At 37.6% G+C, this 21,978-nt stretch overlaps 1 protein-coding gene across 9 annotated transcripts in view; it reads left to right on the top strand.

Annotated features, from left to right (window-relative positions):
- CYSLTR1 (cysteinyl leukotriene receptor 1) overlaps positions 1 to 21,978 on the top strand; it is a 179,688-nt gene that overhangs the window by 123,885 nt on the left and 33,825 nt on the right. For 2 of the 9 annotated variants that reach the window (XM_045050841.1, XM_045050842.1), the window contains 2 exons: positions 6,762 to 6,900; positions 8,709 to 8,858. The exons of 2 other annotated variants lie outside the window; for them this stretch is intronic. The gene's annotated coding sequence lies outside the window, so the exon portion shown is untranslated. Of the gene's footprint in view, positions 1 to 6,398; positions 6,901 to 8,708; positions 8,859 to 21,978 lie in introns of those variants that run through there. 5 more of the 9 variants (XM_006943842.5, XM_019824014.3, XM_004000667.6 and 2 more) reach the window with 3 other exon arrangements.

Below are 21,978 nucleotides of genomic sequence, written 5' to 3'. Positions count from 1 at the left end.
AAATACTCCTAAAATAACTCTTAGTAGTTGCCAGTCTCAACAGGAATTTATACTACTGTGATTTCATAGAAAATTTTGTTTCCCTGAAGAAACCTGAACTAATACACTTTTAAGTTGTTGTAGATAATCACTCCAATTAAGGAAAGACCTACTTCTCACTAAAGATTTTGTCTAATTACTCCATTACTGGTCATCTCCTGGATCAAAAGCTGAGGTGGTGTCAAGTCCAACCAGCCCTAGTTCCTAGGTTTGCAGTCTATTTGCAGGTTCCCTGACCACACACATCCAGCATACTCTCTCTTATTTCAGTGGCCAAACTGACCTACCAGTCCAGCCAGTTTCCCCACAAACACCCATCTCTGCTCAACTCAGGGGCATTAAATGTAAGGAAGTAAAGCTGGAGTTGATCATCATTACTACACTTTCCATTTGTATACCTTTTTTTTGACTCCACTTTTATGTATACTATCGCTTTTTGTCCTGTCAGGGAAGACAGATAAGAACTGTACAAATCCATGTAAAGGAGGTCCCTCATTCATTCTAACTAGATGCTTTCCTCCCGAAACTTCAAACCCACAAATAAAGTTACATACAGTCAGTGTACCTCAGTTATGCCCATAGATCTATAATGAGATAGAAATAACTGCAGGGTGTGGAAATAAATCTGTTTACTCTTTGTTTTCTATTTTTTTAATGTTTATTTATTTTTGAGGGGGAGAGAGACAGAGCATGAGTGGAGGAGTTCAGAGAGAGACCGACACACACACAGAATCTGAAGCAGGCTCCATCCAGTCTCTGAACTGTGAGCACAGAGCCTGACAAGGGACTCGAACCCAGGAGCCATGATATCATGACCTGAGCTTCAGATGCTTAACTGGCTGAGCCACCCAGATGCCCCAAACTGCTCATTTTAGATTGGGAATTCCGAAACCTGATTCTTTTTTCCAATTTTGGCAGTTAATTATATGACCTTGCACTTGTGATATTTCTTACTCCAATCTAGATATTTATTTTAAAATCTGTTCTATTTTTGGGGCGCCTGAGTGGCACAGTCGGTTGGGCATCCGACTTCAGCTCAGGTCATGATCTCACAGTTCATGAGTTTCAGCCCCGCATTGGGCTCTGTGCTAGCAGCTCAGAGCATGGATGGATCCCTCTCTCTCTCTCTCTCTCTCTCTCTCTCTCTGCCCCTCCCCTGCTCATGCTGTTTGTCTCTCTCTCAGAAATAAATAAAAATTAATTTTTTTAAGTTCTAACTTGTCAATTATTTTAATGAAAGCTGTAAAGTTTTACTTACAGTGCTTTTGGAAAATGTCATATACTGTTGGAAGCAACATTTTTTTTTAATTTAGATTCAAATTAGTTAGCATGTAGTGCAACAATGATTTCAGGAGTAGGTTCCTTAGTTCCCCTTACCCATTTAGCCCACCCCCCTCCCTCTGTTTGTTCTCCATATTTGTGAGTCTCTTATGTTTTGTTCCACTCCCTGTTTTTATATTATTTTTGTTTCCCTTCCCTTATGTTCATCTGTTTTGTCTCTTGAAGTCCTCATATGAGCGAAATCATATCACTCATATGAGGACTTCAAGAGATAAAAAAATTTTAATAAAATCTATTCTATTTTTTATTTTAATTCTAGTACAGTTAACATACAGTGTTATGTTAGTTTCAAGTGTACAAGATAAATGTACTCTCACTCCCATTCACTTATTTCACCATTCCCCCAACCACCTCCCCTCTAGTAACCATCACTTTCTTCTCTACAGTGAAGAGTTTTTTGGTTTGTCTCTCTTTTTCTTCCTTTGTTCATTTGTTTCTTAAATTCCACATACGACTAAAATCATGTAATATTTCTCTTTCTCTGACTGACTTCTTTCACTTAGAATTATACTGTCTAGCTCTATCCATGTTGTCGCAAATGGCAAGATTTTGTCCTTTTTTTCTGGCTAAATTATGTAACACCTTTATCCATTCATCTGTCAGTCGACAACATGGGTTGCTTCCATAATTTGGCTACTGTAAATAATATTGCAATAAATATAGGGGTGCATGTATCCATTTGAATTAGTGTTTTTGTACTTTTTGTGTAAATACCAAGTAGTGTTGTTCCTGGACCATAGGATATTTCTATTTTTAACCTTTTGAGGAACTTCCATACTGTTTTCCACAGTGGTTACACCAGTTTACATTCTCTCACCAATAGTGCAAGAGGGTTCCCCTTTTTCAACATACTTGCCAACACTTGTTATTCCTTGTGTTGTTGATTTCAGCCATTTTGACAGGTGTGAGGTGATATCTCATTGTAGTTTTTATTTATATCTCCCTGATTATGAGTGATGTTGAGCATCTTTTCATATGTCTGTTGGCCATTCTGAATGTCTTCTTTGCAAAAATGTCTATTCATATCTTCTGCCCATTTTTTAACTGGATTATTAATTTTTGAGTGTTGAGTTCGATAAGTTATATTTTGCATACTAACCCTTTATCAGATATGTCATTTGCAAATATCTTCTCCCATTCCATAGGTTGTCTCTCAGTTTTGTTGGTTGTTTCATTTGCTGTGCAGAAGCTTTTTATTTTTATGTAGTCCCAAGAGTTGTTTTATTTTTGTTTTTTGAGAGAGAAAGAGAGAGAGAGAGAGAGAGAGAGAGAGAGAGAGTATGTTTGAGCAGGGGAGGGGCAGAAGGAGAGGGAGAGAGAGAATCTTAAGTAGGCTACACGCCCAGCAAGGAGCCTGATGTGAGGTTTGATCTCACGACCATGAGATGATGACCTGAGCCAAAATCAAAAGTTGGACACTCTACCAACTGAGCTAACCAGACACACCAGTTTATTTTTTTTTTTCTCTTGTCTGAGGAGACATATCTAGAAAAATGTTGCTATAGCATGTGTCAGAGAAGTTACTGCCTGTGTTCTAGGATTTTTATGGTTTAAGGTCTCCATTTTGAGTTTATTTTTGTATATGATGAAAGAAAGTGGTCCACTTTCATTCTTTTGCAGGTGGCTGGCCAGTTTTCCCAATACCATTTGCTGAAGAGATTTTTGTTTTACGTTGCATATTCTTGCCTCCTTTGTCAGAGATTAATTGACCATCTAATTGTGGGTTTATTTCTGGGCTTTCTGCCCTATTCCATTGACCTATGTGGGGTTTTTTTTCATGCCAGTAACATACTGTTTTGATTACTACAGCTTTCTAGTATAACTTGAAATCTGGAATTGTGATACATCCAGCTTTGTTTTTCTTTTTCAAGATTGCTTTGGCTATTTTGGGTTTTTTGTGGTTCCATAAAAATTTTCAAGATTGTTTTTTCTAGTTCTGTGAAAATGCTGTTGGAATTTTGATAAGGATTGAGTTAAATCTGTATATTGCTTTAGGGTGCATGGGAATTTTATCAATATTTCTTCTTCCAATCCATGAATATGGAATATCTTTCCATTTGTTTATATCATCTTCAATTTCTTTCATCAATGTTTTAGTTTTCAGAGTACAGGTCTTTTTTCCTAAGTATGTTATTATTTTGGGTGCAATTATAAATTTGATTATTTTTTTAATTTCTTTTTCTGTTGCTGCATTATTAGGGTATAGAAACAAAACAGATTTCTGTAAATTGATTTAGTATCCTGCAACTTTACTGAATTCATTTATCAGTTCTGGTAATTTTTTGGTGGAGTCTTTAAAGTTTTCTACATATAATATCATGTATCTGAAAATAGTGAAACTTTTTGCTTCTTCCTTACTAATTTGGATGCTTTTTATTTCTTTTTGTTGTATGATTGCTGTGGCTAAGATTTCCAATACTATGCTGAATAAGAGTGGTGAAAGTGGACATCCTTATCTTGTTCCTGACTTTATGGGAGAAGCTCCCAGTTTTTCACCATTGATCGTCACTAAAATCTATTTTAAATCTGTGGTTTTCAATGCAGTTGCCATTATCCACATTACATGTGCCTATGAGCATCTGGAAGATGGCTAGTTTTATTGAAGTATTTTATTTTATTTTATTTTATTATTCTACATTTTAGTTTAAATAATCACTTTGACTAGTGGCTACCACATTGCACAGAACAGAATAACATAAGGATGTTGACTTTAATGATCTGTACGATCTGTCCTAGGTTATCTATGCTATTCTGTACAAGTTTTATTCAAACTCATCTAAAATTCTGTTAGTGTACCCTGACCTCACCAGAAGTGAAAATCCGGGGTTGCTTTATACTCATGCAGTGAGTGGGCCCTGAGGCAGGAAGAAAGTGTTGAATGCCATATTTTCACAGCTTAGACTGATATATTTTTATTGTCTCTGAGTTTCCATGAATTGAAATAAAAGGATGAATCACAGCTATCTCGGTCTCTGTGAATGAATGTACATGTGTGTATATCACTGTGCTATGAGTATAGTAATACTCTTTATCTTCCTTTCCAAAGTGCCATTAGTGTTTATTGTGGAACAATTTCAGTTCTTGGAGGAAAAAAAAAATGATTCCTCTTGATTTTATGGTGAAATGAATACATCTTAAGAAAGTCTCTTTCTCTCTGGTTTCAGTTTCCTCATCTCTAATATGAGAGAGTTGGACTAGATTTATTTAGTTGACAAAACAAACAAGGCAGAAAGCTAACAGCTGGTGACACATGATAAATTAGACCTGTGATCAATTAGACCCTCAGGGACTCAAGTGAATAAAAAGTCTAAGCAAAATGATTTTAAGGCTCCTTTTTCAGCTCTATAAGCTCATGTAAACTATGAATCCTGTAGCTCATAATTAATGAGTAAACATTCTATGACTGAAAATCCTTTAACCTTGTACCAAAGTCCTAGTTAATTTAAGACAGTGTCTCCATCCAACTATATATTATTCCCCCTCTTCTTCACCATTCCCTACTTGGTCCTCTCCAACTCAGTAATAAAATAAGAACTGAAATAATCTGGGAAAATGAGAAAGAGTAGAGAGAAGGCAGCAAAGAGGTATCAGTTTTGGCATTTCATCATTTCCTGGAATGGTAAAAAAAATGTTAGTTATTATATCAAACATGATATAAATTGATGCAGCTATACAGGGAAAAGACCCAATTGTGGATGGATGGAGCACTGCCCTTCCCATCACTCAGGAAGCAGAGAAGCAGCTAAGGAAGGAAATAAGTAGGGGAGCACACATGAGCATCACATGGCATCCCCTCTCTGTCATAGCTATTGTGGTGACATCTTGAAGCTCAAATATGTTAAAAACCTTTCTCTTTTCTTCATTATCTGAGTACAAACTACTTTTCCACCATAGCTCAAGATGACTGTAATAGTCCAGACTAGAGATGAAGTGATAACTCATATTCTGCCTCCCTTATTAACTTTCCCCTAGGCCTCTGGGGATCCAAACTCAGCTGAAAAAATTCTAGTTATAATGTCACTTTAGCTAGTAAACGCCCCAGGGAAGGATTGAAGAGTCTGGTCTTGGATCCAAATGTTATCTCTCCCTTTAATTTGCTTGGACAGCTTTCTCTCTCATCCACTACCATAACTAAGAATTCTATGAAAGAAAAAGTAGGTTTCAGAATTTTTAGTGCCCTTGCCTCAAGTTTCCTGTCATATAATTGAGGTAGCTACATATGCAAAGTTTGAGTAAATGACTTTGCATCTACAGCAAGTAGTAAACAGAGGGCTGTTGCTGGGCTCATGTTTTACTGAGTACCAAATTAATTATTAATTATTAGTTATGGGAACATGTTTAAAAGGTGTTAAAATGAACATACTTGTACCCATCCCCATATATACCACCCTAATGTAGCTCAATATAATTGATGTAAACAATTCACACCTTGTTGTTCTCATCCATTTTGTTTATAATGTCAAAGTGCCACCCCAAGATCCAATCAAGGCATAGCAGACTGCCATATCCCTATTCTCCAGAAGACAGACAGGGCATCCCATTGTTCCAACACTCCAGAGCCTAACCAAAATCTAAGAGTATTTACCTGCCTTCCAGATTCCTAATACAGGACTACTAATGGCAAGTCTAGTCATTCCAGGTCATTCTCAGCGTGATGGAAACAAAACTACCTTTAATCCAATGGAGGCAATGTCTGTCATGGAGATTTGGGGAAATCAGACTCAAACTAAGACAATTATTTTCCAGAACATAAGTCACCAAAAAGAAAAAGAATTTTTTAGAGTATGGATAGAGCCACAAATACAATTAAGGAAAGAGAGACAGACACAGAGAAAGAGACAGAGAAAGAGAGAGATACAAGGAGGGTGAGGGAGACAGAGAAAAAAAGAGAGAAAGAGAGGTGAAATTTATCTTGCCTAAAATCAAGTTTCACATAATGGCAGTTAGATTAGCATATCCTGGTAGGACTATCTTTCTCCGCCTACAAATACTCTAACCACCCTTAAGTCGTAAAAATTAGAACTAAACTTCACAGAGTATACGCCTTCCTGCTTCCCATCTCAGTGCAGCTACAAGATTTCCCGAGGATTCTGTTGCTAGAGCTAGGCATAAAATCTCACTTATATACACAACAACCTGCACGTCTCCAGTTTCTATTCTTCCTCCTTCCCTCTGCTTTCCCCTCCCCCACTTTGCACCAGAGAAGCCAAATTTAGGCGTGCTTTACAGTATGAGGACTAATCTGAAAGAGGAAGAAGAATCTGTATACATTGGCTAGCATATGTGCCCTGCCCTCTCTCTTCTTGAAAATCGCAGCAACTCATCTTTTCAAAGAAGTCTGCCTAAAGAACAGGCACCCTGTGAATGGAGTGTGCTTTTAGAACCCTCTAGGGTATTCAAATTCATTGTGGAGCTCACTAAGAAGGTTACCTCTCCAAGGGACGATTTACCGAAGACTTGGAGCTTGCCTCTGAGAATGAATGCAAAAGGACCCTAAACTGTCAGTCTTGAAGGTAGCAGGTAAGAAGATTTGATGTTTCAATGCTATGACTAAAATAGTTTGTAGTAAAATTCTTCTTTTGGCTTTTTGGCTTTTGGCTTTTTGGGATTTTAGCAAATTCCCAGGAGTTTGAGCGTAGCTAATCTGCCTTGCCTGTTTTAAATTAGACTGCTACTATGAATTCTTTATACTTTACTTATTGGCCAGAGATTTGATAATCTAATCAGTCTGTCAACAAGTGTTGCTCAGTGCTTCTGTTGGGCCTCAATATGGCAAAATATAGAGGGGACACTACCCAAGTCTCCAGCACATTTGCAATTAAGTTAGAAATATATGAGTGAAGTCATATGATTTTTGTCTTTCTCTGACTGACTAATTTCACTTAGCATAATACCCTCCAGTCCCATCCACGTAGTTGCAAATGGCAAGATTTAATTCTTTTTGATTGCCGAGGGAAGGGAAACAAAAATAATATAAAAACAGGGAGGGGGACAAAACAGAAGAGACTCATAAATATGGAGAACAAACTGAGGATTACAGGAGGGGTTGTGGGAAGGGGATGGGATAAATGGGTAAGGGGCACTAAGGAATCTACTCCTGAAATCATTGTTGCACTATATGCTAATTTGGATGTAAATTTAAAAAAATAAAAAATAAAATAAAAAAAACAAATAAATAAAGTACCTCATAATAATTTTAAAAAAGAAAAAAATATATAAGGCATATTTTAGAATCTTATTTCAAGGGCTCAGAGGAGTTTCTCTAATCTGTAGTGGCAGTTTCTTTCATTATGGAAAAAAAAACTATAAAGGGTTATCCTGAGTATACATGCAAACTCTCAAGTTTGGCCAAGCAGACAAGTTTCCACATTGCTGATAAAAGTAAAACAAATAGTGAAGAATGACCTAGCTTATTCACAAAGTAGTTTCACATTCATTATCCTACTTGAACCTCTCATCCTCATGCATTTTAGACAGGGTAAGTGTTACTATCCCTGTTTTGCAAATAAGGAAATAGATTCAGAGGCATTAATAAATTTTCTAACAGATTCTAACTAGCAACTGCAAACAGAAAGCTCTCACAACTATAAATCGATATAAGGAAATTACATGATCTATTTAGTAATTTAGACATATCTGACATACACCAGGTTTCCACAGAGCCAACACTGTATACATTTCAATGAAAATTTTTGACCAGGAACATAACTCTACTTAGCAGCAAAGAAGCTTTTTTCAAGGGTAAACAAATGAGTCGGTGAGTTCTACCCCTAGATAAAAAGAAAAAAAAATCCTTGAATTTAGTGGTTCTGCCTTTCAGTACACTGATTGTTTTGAAGACTAGAGAGAGGCCATGACATATAATTATCAGCTGATTATTCTAAAATAAAATGTAAGTAAACCTGGACTTCAGACTGTACTATGTTTCAAATACATTACTGAAATTTGCTTCTAGATAATTTTAAGTTTTGGTATCTATTGCAATCACTCAAAAATATTTTCTGTTGTTGTTTTGCTATTAATTTCCCAATTAGAACTAAAGGTGGTCTCTGTTTATATATCAAATTAATGACCTCAGGTACTACATTTACATCCTTAATACACCCTTAATAAAAACTGTTTCCCTGGTCCCCAAAATAATCAAATGACTGCACTAGCCAATCAGTTCCTATAAATGACAGTGAACCCAAACAGTATAGGTAAAAGAAAGTTTCCAGATTGAGTCCAGTCTGAATCCAGCATTTTTGTGTCTTCCTAGCCCAAAATCATCAATTTCATTTTCTACTACTTTGCTTTCTTACTCTTAATCAAACTTTTGATGTGTTTAGGAAGTACTTATCTGGGAAAAAGCAAGATTCTACCATGGTGCAGGAAATTATAAATTTGCCTTTGCGAATCACTGACTGATAATAAGGCATTAAAGGATGGCACTGATCCTAAGGGACATATCTAATATTGTGGATTTGATGCCATGAAAGGTAACTATCATAATCTCTTAAATAACATAGCTGTGCATTGATCTACTTTGATCCATTTTGTTATTTCTTATGTTCTTATTAAAATATCTAGAATCTATTGTAATCCAGTTAAACAAATGTCAGTTAACCTCAATACAGTGTGTGACACGAAGGTAAGATGAAGTTCCTGCTCTTGGGGAACTTACATTGCTGGTGGGGATATAAGACTTACAGAACATAAAAATATGAGACAGTAAACCAATGTTGTATTTTTTTATATATGAAATTTATTGACAAATTGGTTTCCATACAACACCCAGTGCTCATCCCAAAAGGTGCCCTCCTCAATACCCATCACCCACCCTCTCCTCCCTCCCACCCCCCATCAACCCTCACTTTGTTCTCAGTTTTTAACAGTCTCTTATGCTTTGGCTCTCTGGGAAAAGATATTCGCAAATGACATATCGGACAAAGGGCTAGTATCCAATGTTGTATTTTTAATGGCAAAGGGGTTTGGAGAAGAAAGATAGCAGTGGGTTGGGCTGAATGGAGATGGTTTCATAGAGGAGATAAAATGAGATAGGCTTAAATAAACGTCTACAATGTGGGACCATGCTAAACAAACCTTCTGTGCACATAGTAAGTGTTCAATGTATGTTGTTTGCATTCAATTCTAGTCATAGAAATGACAGAAATACATTGTATCAAAAGTGAATTTGGTACCTGTAGTGTACACCAAAGAACCTGATTTGGCTAGAGTAAAGGGACTGAGTTGAGGAGTAACAGTAAATAAATTTGGATAGAAATGTAAGCCCAGATTATTAGACTTTGAATTCCGGGCACTTTTTAATGGGAAATCATATCAGCAAGCTTTGAATAAATGAGTATATGATGGAAAAACATTTTTAGTTGATTAATCTAGCAGAGTTTCATAGGCTTAAGTACATTTGAGAAAACTGGAGATGGAGAAGCCATTTAAAGAGTAGAAATTAATTAGACTATAGGATAGGTGGATGCCAGTGGAAATGGAATGGAGAAACACTCAAGGAGACATTTAAGAGGAATAATAGATGGAAATTGGTGAGTGATTAGATATAGGCAGCATAAGAAAGTCAGAGCTGTCCCTAAAATTTTGAACCTGTGGGATCTGGGAAGTGGTGCTACACTATACACAATAGGTAATTTGGGGATGGAAATTGGGAATGTAAGACGTGATGAGTTCTGTTTTTGACCTGTCAAGTTTGAGGAGATGGCAAAAATTCCAAGAAGCAATGTCTTATGGATAGTTGGAAATAATGACCCTGACTGTGAGTGATGGTTAAGTGGTGGAAGCCAAAATTAAATCTGGGGCATGTGACAACCAAGGCCATAAGATTGGCCCATCTTAGAGAAAGCAAATCTAAGAGATGACCAAAGACTGAAACTTGTGCAGTGCATACATTTTCGGTCAAGAGAAAGAAGAGAGTCCTGAGAAATAAAAGCCACAGAAATATAGTTCTTCTCAAAATATACCAAGAGTCTTGACAAAAGGTGTCAGGTTATATATTCTTTTAAACTTCCTCTCCCCAAGTATAACTAGCATAGTGCCTTATACATACCATGAGCACCCAAAAAAATATTGTTATTCTACTATAAACAAGCATGGAGATATTTTGTTTCAAGTTATCTTTGAAACTGGACTCTGTCATAAACTCTGCAACCTAACAGTGGTATCTTTAAACTACCTTGCTGCATGTATTTCAATGGGAAGGAAACTTGGCCTGGGTAACTGGAAGTTTATCCTAGATTTGCCTTTTAATCAGTTGTGTGTCCTCTAGCAAATTGTTGAACATCAGTATTTCTTGGTTACCTCATGTATCCAATGTAATAATGAGCTTATAAAGATATTTTTCAGATCTGCTAAAATGATAAAATGAAAGGGACTTGAAAATACAAACCATCATCCAAAAGGATTTTGTTTAAATTCCATTCTAGGAGAATAAGACACTTAACAAGACTGCATGTGGACTGAGTAGGACCAGATACTTTCTGCTCCCAATACTGTACCTCTAAACAGGGGCCTCATTCTAAGTAAGCATCAGCAACTGCAATCAGCAATTCTAAGTAAGCATCCTATTTTTAGGACGCCAGTAGGAGCCAACTCTCTGGTTACTTTTAATTCTACCATACCTATGCAGTCCTCAATGTGCATGCCAATTTGTTGATTTGCATTGAGGAAATACAACTGCTAAGAGGTCTGCTGTACTCATAGCAGGTGGTGGCACATTCTCATCCTTACAGAAAAGGCACCAAAGTAAGCCATTTAACTTGATTTGATAAATCCAGACATCTCAGATCCATTAATTCATGTTACAGTACTGGTGTTAGTTACAATTACTTTTGCTTTCAACTGATAATTCTTCATAGGCCGGTAGAAAAGACCACTGTTTAAACAAGTTGTGCACAGCAAAACTCTTCTATCTTGCTTCCTCATTCCATCCCATTTTACTACATCCTATCATAACTTCTCTTTTCTTTGTGCCCCACCAGTTTTTCTTCTGGATTTAGGAGAGAAAACAGAAACAAAAATATTTAAATATTTGGGGCAAGTTAGTTAGAGATGGGCTCTGGTAGAAATAGGGGGAAAGACACAAAACAGAAAAGTAAACATAGACCCCTGAGCATTTAAACACAGAGGTGGTTTTCCTTTTGATGAATAAAATGTCATTATCATATTTACAGTGTTTGTAGAATCAATACATCCTAGACATTTGAGATCCTACTTAAATGTAGCTAATGGAAAAAGAAAAGGAGCTGATATCTAGACCTAGAGTCCCCTGGAACATTCAGGCTTTCTTTTATTATTTTTTAATTCCCTCCTTAAAAAGGAAAGAAAAATCCAATCTGGTATCACATTTTAAGATCTCTAACATGTAAGAATCCTAAAATTTCTCATCTATTTGAGATTAACAGTCTGTTTTTACATATGGCTGTATTTGTGTTGTCATGGATTTAAAATAAGTGGAATTAAGCTAACAATAACAACACTCAAACCTCTCTGACACACCTTATGTAAATATTCCAAAGTTCATAGGAAATTCAGGCCTCAGAAAATATAAAAAGTTTCTTTTCATCATAAATTGGTTACCTATTTGTTTAATCTGAATTTAAATTATTTGAAGACCTTATTTGGGCCTTCAATAAAAAACAGTCTCCTAGAAAACAGTTATCCTGCTTCTAAGATCCAGGCATCTAAATTCTAAGAAGTTAGAGGCAGGCCTCAGAGTCAGCTGTGATCAATGGTTTCAGAACGTAGGGGGATTCCAAGTTGCTGGTAATTAGGTAAAGACTTAACAGGTATCCCTGGAAGAAAGTAGGCCCTCTAGTTAGTGCTTTATAAAAAGTCCAAAAGTATGTAAGCTGTCTGTAACATATTTCTATCACCCAGACTAAAGTTAGAACTGTCTTCACACTATGCACTCCCACCACACCCATGCACTCCTCAATATCTCTATTGCTATTTTGTGACTTGTGTATCCCTTCAGGTATGTTCCTGATCACTTTATTCTGATTATACAGGATAAAACATTTGTGTCACAGTACTATGTAAAGGGACACACTGTGTCTTTAGCTCTGAATACCACATTCCAAGTTCGTTTGGGGCTTAACACTGTCCTGGGTTTGGAATCCAGCTGTCTGACAACAGAGTGGCCCAGTGTTATTAATGTAATGTTCTCCCCTTAATGGTAAATAAGCTATTGGAGGGAAAAACTTCTTAGAAATGTCAACAATGTAGTGACTCCCATGTAGTTTCTAATACCAGTGAGAATGCCGCTAAGCATTTCCATGGAAATGCCAACCTAAAAAGCTACTTATTGTGATAATAAAGTTATAGTGATGAGAGGAGGGTCTTTCTGCTCCCCTCCCCAAAATTATTTATTGCCATGGAGGAAAGCCACTGAAATCATTAATACAAGCCATGTTGTTTATAGATTAAAACCTTATGGAGGATGTGTAGCTTTGCTCCAATTAATGACCAATCACTCAATAAGCACTTATTGCACATTTTTCTTTTTTTAATTCTATTTTTTAGAGACAGAAAACACACAAGTGGGGGAGGGGTAGAGAAAGAGGGAGATAGGATCCAAAACAGGCTCTGCACTAACAGCAGAAAGTCCAATGTAGGTCTTGAACTCAGGAACCACGTCATGACCTGAGCAGAAATCAGATGCTTAACTGACTGAGCCACCCAGGTGCCTCTATTACACATTTTTCTATTTGCAAAACATTGTGACAGGCTAGGTTTGTGGTTCACAGAGCTTAAGAATAAAAAGGCTGGACTTTTTTTCTCCCACCCTATGGGAGTTCACAATCTACCTATGGAGACAAGATTTATTCTCATTAAAAGATACAAGATAATAGAATAATGACTGCCATATTATTGGTAAAGACAATAAACATAATACAAGTTGAAAGAAGAGAGATGTTAGTGTAGAATGGGGTGGTCAAAGTAGGTGTCAGGAAATAGAACCTGAGCTGAGCCTAGTATGAGTATGACAAAGAGTCATAAAAATTTACATTTGTGTAGTGTTCTACAGTTAACAAAACATTTATATTTGCTGGTTCTCCTATTTATTATGCATCATTCAACAAACACCTGCTGTATTAAAAAATTAACTAAACTTTGTCCCCATTTATTAAGTTGATGGGGAGAATCCCTTCATAATGTATATGTACACTTTAAATACATTACAATTTTATTTGTCTATTATACTTTAATAAAGCTGGGGAAAAATTGTACCTCACCTCCTTGAGATTATCCTTATAGGGTAAACAGAACAACTAACTTTTATCATTTGGCAATAATAGGATCATAAAGAAAGCAAAAAGGTCACTGTGGCATTGGCCAAATAAAAGTAGGGCCCCACTGAGCTGTACTTTCATGAAAATTAAGCTTCCTGCATCTTGCCGCTGCTCAGCAGAAGTATCTGCCTTAGAAGACTGAACCCTATGTCCTAACCTCCCCCACTTCCTCTTCTGCCTTGGCCCTGCCCTCCTCACCCTATCCCTGTTGGCAGTCGTCCAACACATGCACACACCATCCGGTGCATGCTAGCATTTATTAGAAAGGTAAAGGAAGACTTGAGTGAGGCATTATGCTTAATGTAATCATAAACTACCCCCAAATATTGATTTAATCTTTAAGTCTCTCCTGGAGGCTGAATTTAAAAATACTCATAAACCCCCAAACCCCAAACCTTGTATAGCCAGACATATCCTTGGGTCTTGGGATTCTCATCAATCTCTCACCTATACCACTTCTGATTTCTCCTTCAGTCCCACTAAACTACTTTTGCTTTTTTGGTTTTATGTTCTTTGCCTTCTGTTCCTTCCTAAATATGTGGATTCTTCTGCCCCACCCCTTTTACTTTCTTCTCCAGTGATTTGTAGTGTTCATCCACAGGTCACGGTCCCTTACACTTTTTTTTTCAGGTTTCTTTTTTAATAGACTCTACCCTGCTAGCGAAGTCCATATTTTACTTCCGCTTTATGCCATTATCTAGATTCCTGCACAATAGCATCTGTGTTTCCACACTAAAAACTTGCTCCTTCCTCCACCCACCCCTAGACACCCATCCTGAGGAATTAAATACTGTATTACTCAAAAGTGCCTAATACTGCACGGTTATTCTTCCAAAGTTGCTCAATTAGGAGAGGAAGAGAGCAAAACTGAATAAAGCAGACTCACTGTCATTAATAGGCTCACTGTCTAAATGGATATGACAGATATGTAATCAAAAAGAGTGATTACAGCACTCTAATAAATATGGTAATAGTACCACAAACAAGGGAACATTTACAAATAATAAAAACTTCAACTTAAATCTTGAAGTATAAGTATACATTTTCCAAGTTCACCTCTTTGTCTAGTGAAAGAAGGTACATAGTTTGAGTATCTTCAAGTAGACAAGATATGCTGATATAAGGATCCTGATCTAAGTTGGTGAGAGAAGGTTAGGAGAACTGCAAGATAAGCCTCAACAGAACTTTGAATTTACACATGAGAAATGAGGTCAGTAAAGATCAACTCTGACTACCAGCTTCTGTGCCAGAGTGACTGGAAGATGTTTAATGTCAATGAAAAAAAAAGTCCTTTGGAAGAGTTGATTTGAGAGGGAAGATAATATATTTGTATTTAAGCATGTTTAAATTGAGGGGGAAAAAACATAAGATTCAAGAAGAGCAATATTCTAGGCAGTTGAAAATGAAAGACTAAAGTTCAGGTGAATAGTTTGTGGCTGAGACAGAGATTTGAGTCATCCACATGAAAGTGATCATTTTAAAACATGAGGGTTAAGTTATCCAAGGGAAAGAGAGAACCAAAGAGATAAACACCAAACATTCGCATTTCACAGATCTTAGGTACACTAACAACCTCAATTGGCTATCTGAAAAAAACTGTCATTGACGAAAGGAGACCAAAGGGAAGAGTGGGTATTGGGGTATCAGTGTGGTAGTAGCAGATTTGGACTGAAGGTTGTAGTGCCTGGGTTCTAGTCCCAGCCCTGTCATTATCAATACACTCTTGATCAAGTCATCACTACTTCACTCCCATTCATGGGTTTCATTTTTAAACATGTAAAAGTACATTGGAACAGGATCTCTAAAATCACTTCGACTCAATCTGGCACCTGTTCTTTGAATAGCAAAAAGCACATTCTACTGACATGGCTCAGTAATACAATTTTGTTTTAAAAGAATGGTATAGAGTGGTGCCTGGGTGACTCAGTCCATTGAGCATCCAACTCTTGATCTCAGCTCAGGTCATGATCTCACGGTTTGTGAGATGGAGCCCCACATGGAGCTCTTTGCTGACAGCACAGAGCCTGCTTGGGATTCTCTCTCTTTCTCTCCCAAAATAAATAAACTTTAAAAAAATAATGGCATAGAATCTCACTAGACATTCATTGTGTTCTTGCTGTGTATGCAAATTACTATGGTAACCACTCTAGAAGAAAACTGGGGAAGTATAAAAGGAAGTAAAGTGGGAAAAGAAAACATGAAGATATAATCCCTGTTTCCAAGGAACTTGAAATCTAGTTGAAATTACTGGCCTCACATTCAGCTTATGCACAGTAAGTCATAATTCTGCTGCCAGACTTGTGTATCATTTTTTATATTGTTTTGTTTAAATGTTTATTTGTTTATTTTGAAAGAGAGAGAGAGCAGGGAAAAGGTAGAGAGGGAGGGAGACAAAGAATCCAAAGCAGGCTCTGCACTGTGTAGGGCTTGAACTCACAAACCATGAGATCATGACCTGAGCCCAAATCAAGCATCAGACACTTAGCCGAATGAGTCACCAAGGTGTCCCCATACTTGTGTATCACTGTAGTTTGATGAGAAACAAGCAGCTTAAATTTATCTCTTATACAAAGTTGTACCTATTTTTTGCTTTCATAAAATGCTCTGGAAAAAATCCCTGCTCCTGTTTCAAAAGTTACAACAAAGGAAAAATAAGTAGTAATATAATAAAAGAACTATACACCTAAGGTGACTCAGTAAAACAATTCTGAAATGAGTTGGTCTGATTCAATATTTACTGAGCAACAAGTGTAATGTTCCTTACTAGGTTCTACAGAAACTATTTTATTATAAATTATATCTTATCTTTGTCCTCAAAAGTGTCTAAAAGTTAGTAGTGGACATTATGTAAATATACAAATTACTATAAGAAAAAATAAAAACAGGTAGAAATACAAAATTGAATTCTGTAATTGAACCATTGGCCACTGTGGTCAACTGCTCTCCAAGGTTCTGTCGTCCTGAGAATACCCTGTACTTCCTGATTCTTCCTTCCACATTTAACCTTTCTACAAACTCTCTCTTCACTGTGCCCTCTACAACACCATTTTCATTATAAGTTCTCCTACATCCTAAATCGCTTCAAATAATTCTCCCACCGCTTCATTGTCTTATGTAAAACTTGGTCCTCCCCATCAAAAGTAAGCTGCTTATTTTTCTACATCTCATCTACTGTGAAACCTAGAGAGTCTGTTCAATGTCTCCTGGCTTCCTAGTGCCATTTTAAATTATTACTTTTCTACTATAATGCAAACAGCCATTCACTTCTGCCACCCTTTAATCTTCCTTATTAATATCACCATCTATTGACCTCCTAGTTATTTTTCCCTAATTCACTGAATAATTTAGCATTTGGCTTGTGGTTTTCCTCTTTACCCCAAATCCTGCTATCACCTTTGTAACTTCATATTCCATATAAACAACCAACCTAGGAAACTGATTTTAACTTATTTGACCTCCTTATTTAGAACAATATGCATTCACATTCTACCTTACCTACTCATTCCATGGCCATACTTGGAACCTCAATTTATTATCACACAACTGAAATCTGAAACTCCATTGTACGACACTCTCACCACAAACTCCTAGACTTTCAGTTCTCTCACACCCTTATTGCTACTACACCACTTCTTAAATCTCAGTGAATCTTCCAGTCCCTTGGTCCCTCCCTTTTCTCCCAATCTGTTAAAACTTCATAGTTTCATTGTTAACCACCCTTTTGGTAGCATTCTCAATCAATCTCCTTACCTATTGTTCTTCCATAAGTTTTCTCTGTTACTCCCAATCTTATACCAATTTAACCATTTGTATTTTTTCTTTCCTACATGCATGCTGTTGAACACCACTGGGATAAATCACATAATTGTGTAGACTGGGGCCACTAAAAATCTACACTATCCAATTTCTCTTGGGCCTTCAGAGTCTTGGTCATAGTTCTCTTCCATTTCCCAGAGCTACCATTCAAACCTTTACCAATTGTCAGAAGACCTGAACCCAAGTGAAGCCATCTTTTTCTCACCAGACACCATCATTTCTTATTTTACCAAGAAAATTAAACCTCAGGGATGACCAACGTCTATTTTTTTCTGCTCCACTTCCACTTTCATTTACATGTCAGTATTTTCTCTCACTCTGCACCCTCTAATAGCTCCCTAATCCCTAGAGGATAAACCCAAATTCTCTAGAATTTCAAACCCCATAGTCCAATGACATACAGATACATACACCCAAATATGCACAGCTGCACACACCTTTATCTTATATTTCATCCTTATCACATTGTTACTTTTCCCTACACATATCAGGTTATTTCTTATCTCCAAGGCTTTGTTCATTCTACTTTCTAACCCTGCCTAAAATGCTCTTCTCCACCTGCCCTACTCTTCTATATTTTATGAAGCCTTTACTAACATACATGAACAATTTGTATTTCCATTCTGTGTCCTTTATATTCTTCTATTGCTACAGCTGTAGTGGTGCAGTGAATTAATTTGTTAACACATCTGTGTCTCCCTTTAGTGGAGTGTAAACTTTTGATGGGCAGGGTTTGTGTCTTATTTTCCAAAGTGTCTAGGATAGAATTGACATATAGTAAGCAGCTAATACATCCTTTTTGATATGACTAACATATCACAATGGTACAGAAGACAAGGAAATTTTTTAAGAAGGATATGATGTAAGAGATAGTCATAAAGATTATTAGAATTACATATGATAGCAATGAGGAAAAAGAACATATCAGATGACAAAATGGCCTGAGCAAAGGAAAAGAGACCAAATAAGGATGGAGCTTGTCATAAGTTCACATTTATATATTATACATATAATAAATGATGGAGAGTGACACTATAATGTTAAGATAGAATATTATTGTGGTCTTAAATGCTGCATCAAGCTTAACTTAAGTCACTGGAGACCTTTGAAAGGGAAGTGATATGATTAAAACTGTGCTTTAAGATGAATAATCTGGCATAAGTGATAAGGATAGACTGAATAGAAGAGAAGCAAGAAAGTTAAAATGAAAATTGTAACTTCTAATATTCATTAAAAATAGTCTCATATTATAACCAAAAAGAGGATCAAGAAATAGATCGATCCTTGGCTTATGTGCAGTTGTCTTCACAACAGTTTGTTCAACTGCCATGATTTGTACCAGTATTTGAATTTGTCTTATGTCAGTGTTTAGTGCTAGAGCTTGTATTATCTATAACGTAACAGTGTTGTGTAGTAAAAATAGCAATGGACAGTGAGTCAAGCATCCTGACTCTGCCACTAATTCTGTTACTTTTGCAATCATTTTATCTTTCTGGGTCATAAAGAGAATTGAATTATATGCATTCTAAGTTTTGTTCTACCTCTAAAATTCTATAAAACTACGTCATTGAATCCTAATCAGAGATTTTTGTTTCCCTTTAGGGAAGCTTCAGTCAATGGAGTATTTCTGTTTAAGAATTGTTTTCAGTATCCTGACATGTACTTCCTTTTTTATTGACTTGTTCACAGTGACCTGGTTTCACCTAACAGTTGTGTGGGAACATAACTATTACCCCTTATCATATGACTCAATCTGTGATCACGTTTGGTCTCAAATCCTCAGGAAAGCCTGAACACTAGGACACTGCTAAGTTACGTTTTTTCCTGCCATTTCTTATTGTAAAGAGTGCCCAGGTATCACAGGTAAATTTTTCAAATAATTGGATATGTCTTAGAGAAACAAATCTGATATTATGCTAACAGATTTACAGTAACAAAAGGGACTCTAAGAAGCAACTTAGTATAAATTAGTGGGAAAAAATTTATATTTGCTCCTATAGGCAATTAGAAGATTCTGAGGAGGGGGTGCCTGGGTGGCTCAGTCAGTTAAGCATCCAACTTCACCTCAGGTGATGATCTCACAGCTGGGGAGTTTGAGCCCCATATTGGGCTTTTTGCTGACAGCTGAGAGCCTGAAACCTGCTTTGGATTCTCTGCCTCCCTCTCTCTCTGCCCCTTCCCTGCTGGCTATCTCTCTCTCTCTCTCTCAAAAATAAATAAACATTAAAAAATTTAAAAATGTATGATCAAGATGGTGTTCAGTGAGAACTACCTCCTCACTGCTGATTTATGAACAAATTAAAGCTTGCTTTTCACATGTATACCTAGCTTGTTCTTCCTTCCTTCCTTCCTTCCCTCCTTCCTAGTTCTACTTGCAACAAAACACTACATTTCCTGACTGATATTTAAGAAACTATACAAACTTGGGGGTGGGGAAGAGCTAAGATGGCAGAGGAGTAGGAGGACCCTAGGCTTGCCTCCTCACTCCAACACAGGTAGATAAATATCAAACCATTGTGAATACGCAAGAAATTAATCTGAGGATGTACAGAACAAACTGCACAACTAGAGGGAGAGAAGAGGCCACATTGTGGAAGGTAGGAGGTGTGGATATGTGATTTGGAGGAGAAATGGAACACAGGTGTTGTGGAGGGGAGGCAGGTCTGGCCACAGGGAGAGATGAGACAGACACAGAGACAGAGAGAGGAATGCACAGGAGATCACACAAAGAAAACACTACCTCAAAGCCATTGGTTGGTAAAATTAGAGGGGCTGATTTTCCTGAGATTGACAACAAGTGAGGCTCGAAGACTGGAGTTTTAGAGGTCCATAACATGGCCAGTATAGAGCCTGGCAGGTGCTGCAGTGTTCCTGTGGAGAAAGGGGGCAGATAGCCCAGTAACAGATGGTATGATCTGAGGATCTCCTGTGACACACTGGGAGAGATGGTCCCCCCTTCTTGGAGCACAGAAGGTAAAGGTGGCATTGCCTCTCTGGGGACAAGAACCATCAGGAGCCCCCACTCCTCAGCATAGGTGCAGAGGTACCTGCTGAGGGCAGTTAACCTAGGCACTGACTCTTTGCTGTGCTTTACTACAAAATCCAGGCTCTTGCACTTTGATGCAACTGCCCTTCTGGGACAAACCTATATCAGTCCCAGTGCAGCAAGACCCTCCCTCAGATAAGCATGAATCCCCACAATGCCAAGTCTTTAAAGTTTGGGAGAGTTTTAAAACACCCTGCCTGCCTGCCTGGAATAAAACACATGTGCAATGCACTACTGGGAAGGCACACAGCTCAGACACAAACAGGGTGAATGCGGGGATCTAAGGGATGCCAAGACACAAGAATGGAGATTATTTGCTCATCTTGGAGGGCTTCCTGGACAGTGGTGGGTGTAAAATCCCCTCTACAGAATGAGGGAAGGGTCTGGTGCCATTTCTGTCCTCCCCCCCTTCAGCATAAACTAACTTCTGTAAGCAGAACAGACGGCACCAACACTAGTGGCCAAAACCGCTTACAACAAGGTCTGCCCCCTGCACTCTGCAGGTGCTGTTTTTCTGGGCAAGTGTGCCTGAGAATCAGAGCAGCAGGCCCTTCACACAGAAGACCAGCACACACACACACACACCCACACACACACCATGTCTACTGACCATAGAGTGCCACAAGACTTCAGCTCTAGTGGAAATCACATCAGATCTCTTTTAACAAGCAGACAAGAGCTCGTCTAGAAGAAACCGACCACAATCTGGCCAAGGTCCAAACACTCCCCACTGCAGTCAAGGAGAAACACTGCACAAGACAGACATGGGGAAAAGAGCAGCCAAAACACAATAACAGAGTGCACACAGGAAACACCACAGATACTTACTTCTTGCAGTGCCAGGCCCTGGACAATATATGACCTCTTTTATATAAAGTCATTACTCTCAGGAGCAGGAAACATAACAGGTTTTCCCAAACCTAAAACACAGAGGAAGACAGAGACCTAGACAAAATGCCAAGATGGAGGAATTCATCCCAAAAGAAAGAACAAAAAAGGTTCTCACCAGGGATCTAATCGAAACAGATATCAGTAATATGCCAGATCCAGAATTTAAAGCAACAACCACAAGGGTACCAGCTCAGCTTGAGGAAAACATAGAAGACACCAGGGAGTTTGTAACCACAAGATAAAAGATCTAAAAGCTAATCAGGCTGAAACAAAAATGTTATAACCAAGATGTAAAATCAACTGGTGTAATGACCACAAGGATGAAAGAAGCCAAGAATGAATAAGTGATATAGAAGATAAAATTATGGAAAATAATGAAGCTGAAAAGACACAAAGAAAAATATTGGACCATTATTGTAGATGTAGGGAACTCAGTGACTCCATCAAATGTACTAACATTCATATCATAGGAGTCCCAGAAGAAGAAGAGATGGTAAAGGAGGCAGAAGGTTTATCTGAGGAAATAATAGCTGTAAATTTCCCTAC

The sequence above is a fragment of the Felis catus genome, chromosome X, assembly GCF_018350175.1.
Source record: "Felis catus isolate Fca126 chromosome X, F.catus_Fca126_mat1.0, whole genome shotgun sequence".
NCBI classification, from domain to species: Eukaryota; Metazoa; Chordata; class Mammalia; order Carnivora; family Felidae; genus Felis; species Felis catus.
The sequence above is the reverse complement of the archived record's forward strand: the minus strand, read 5'-3'. Positions and strand labels throughout refer to the sequence as shown.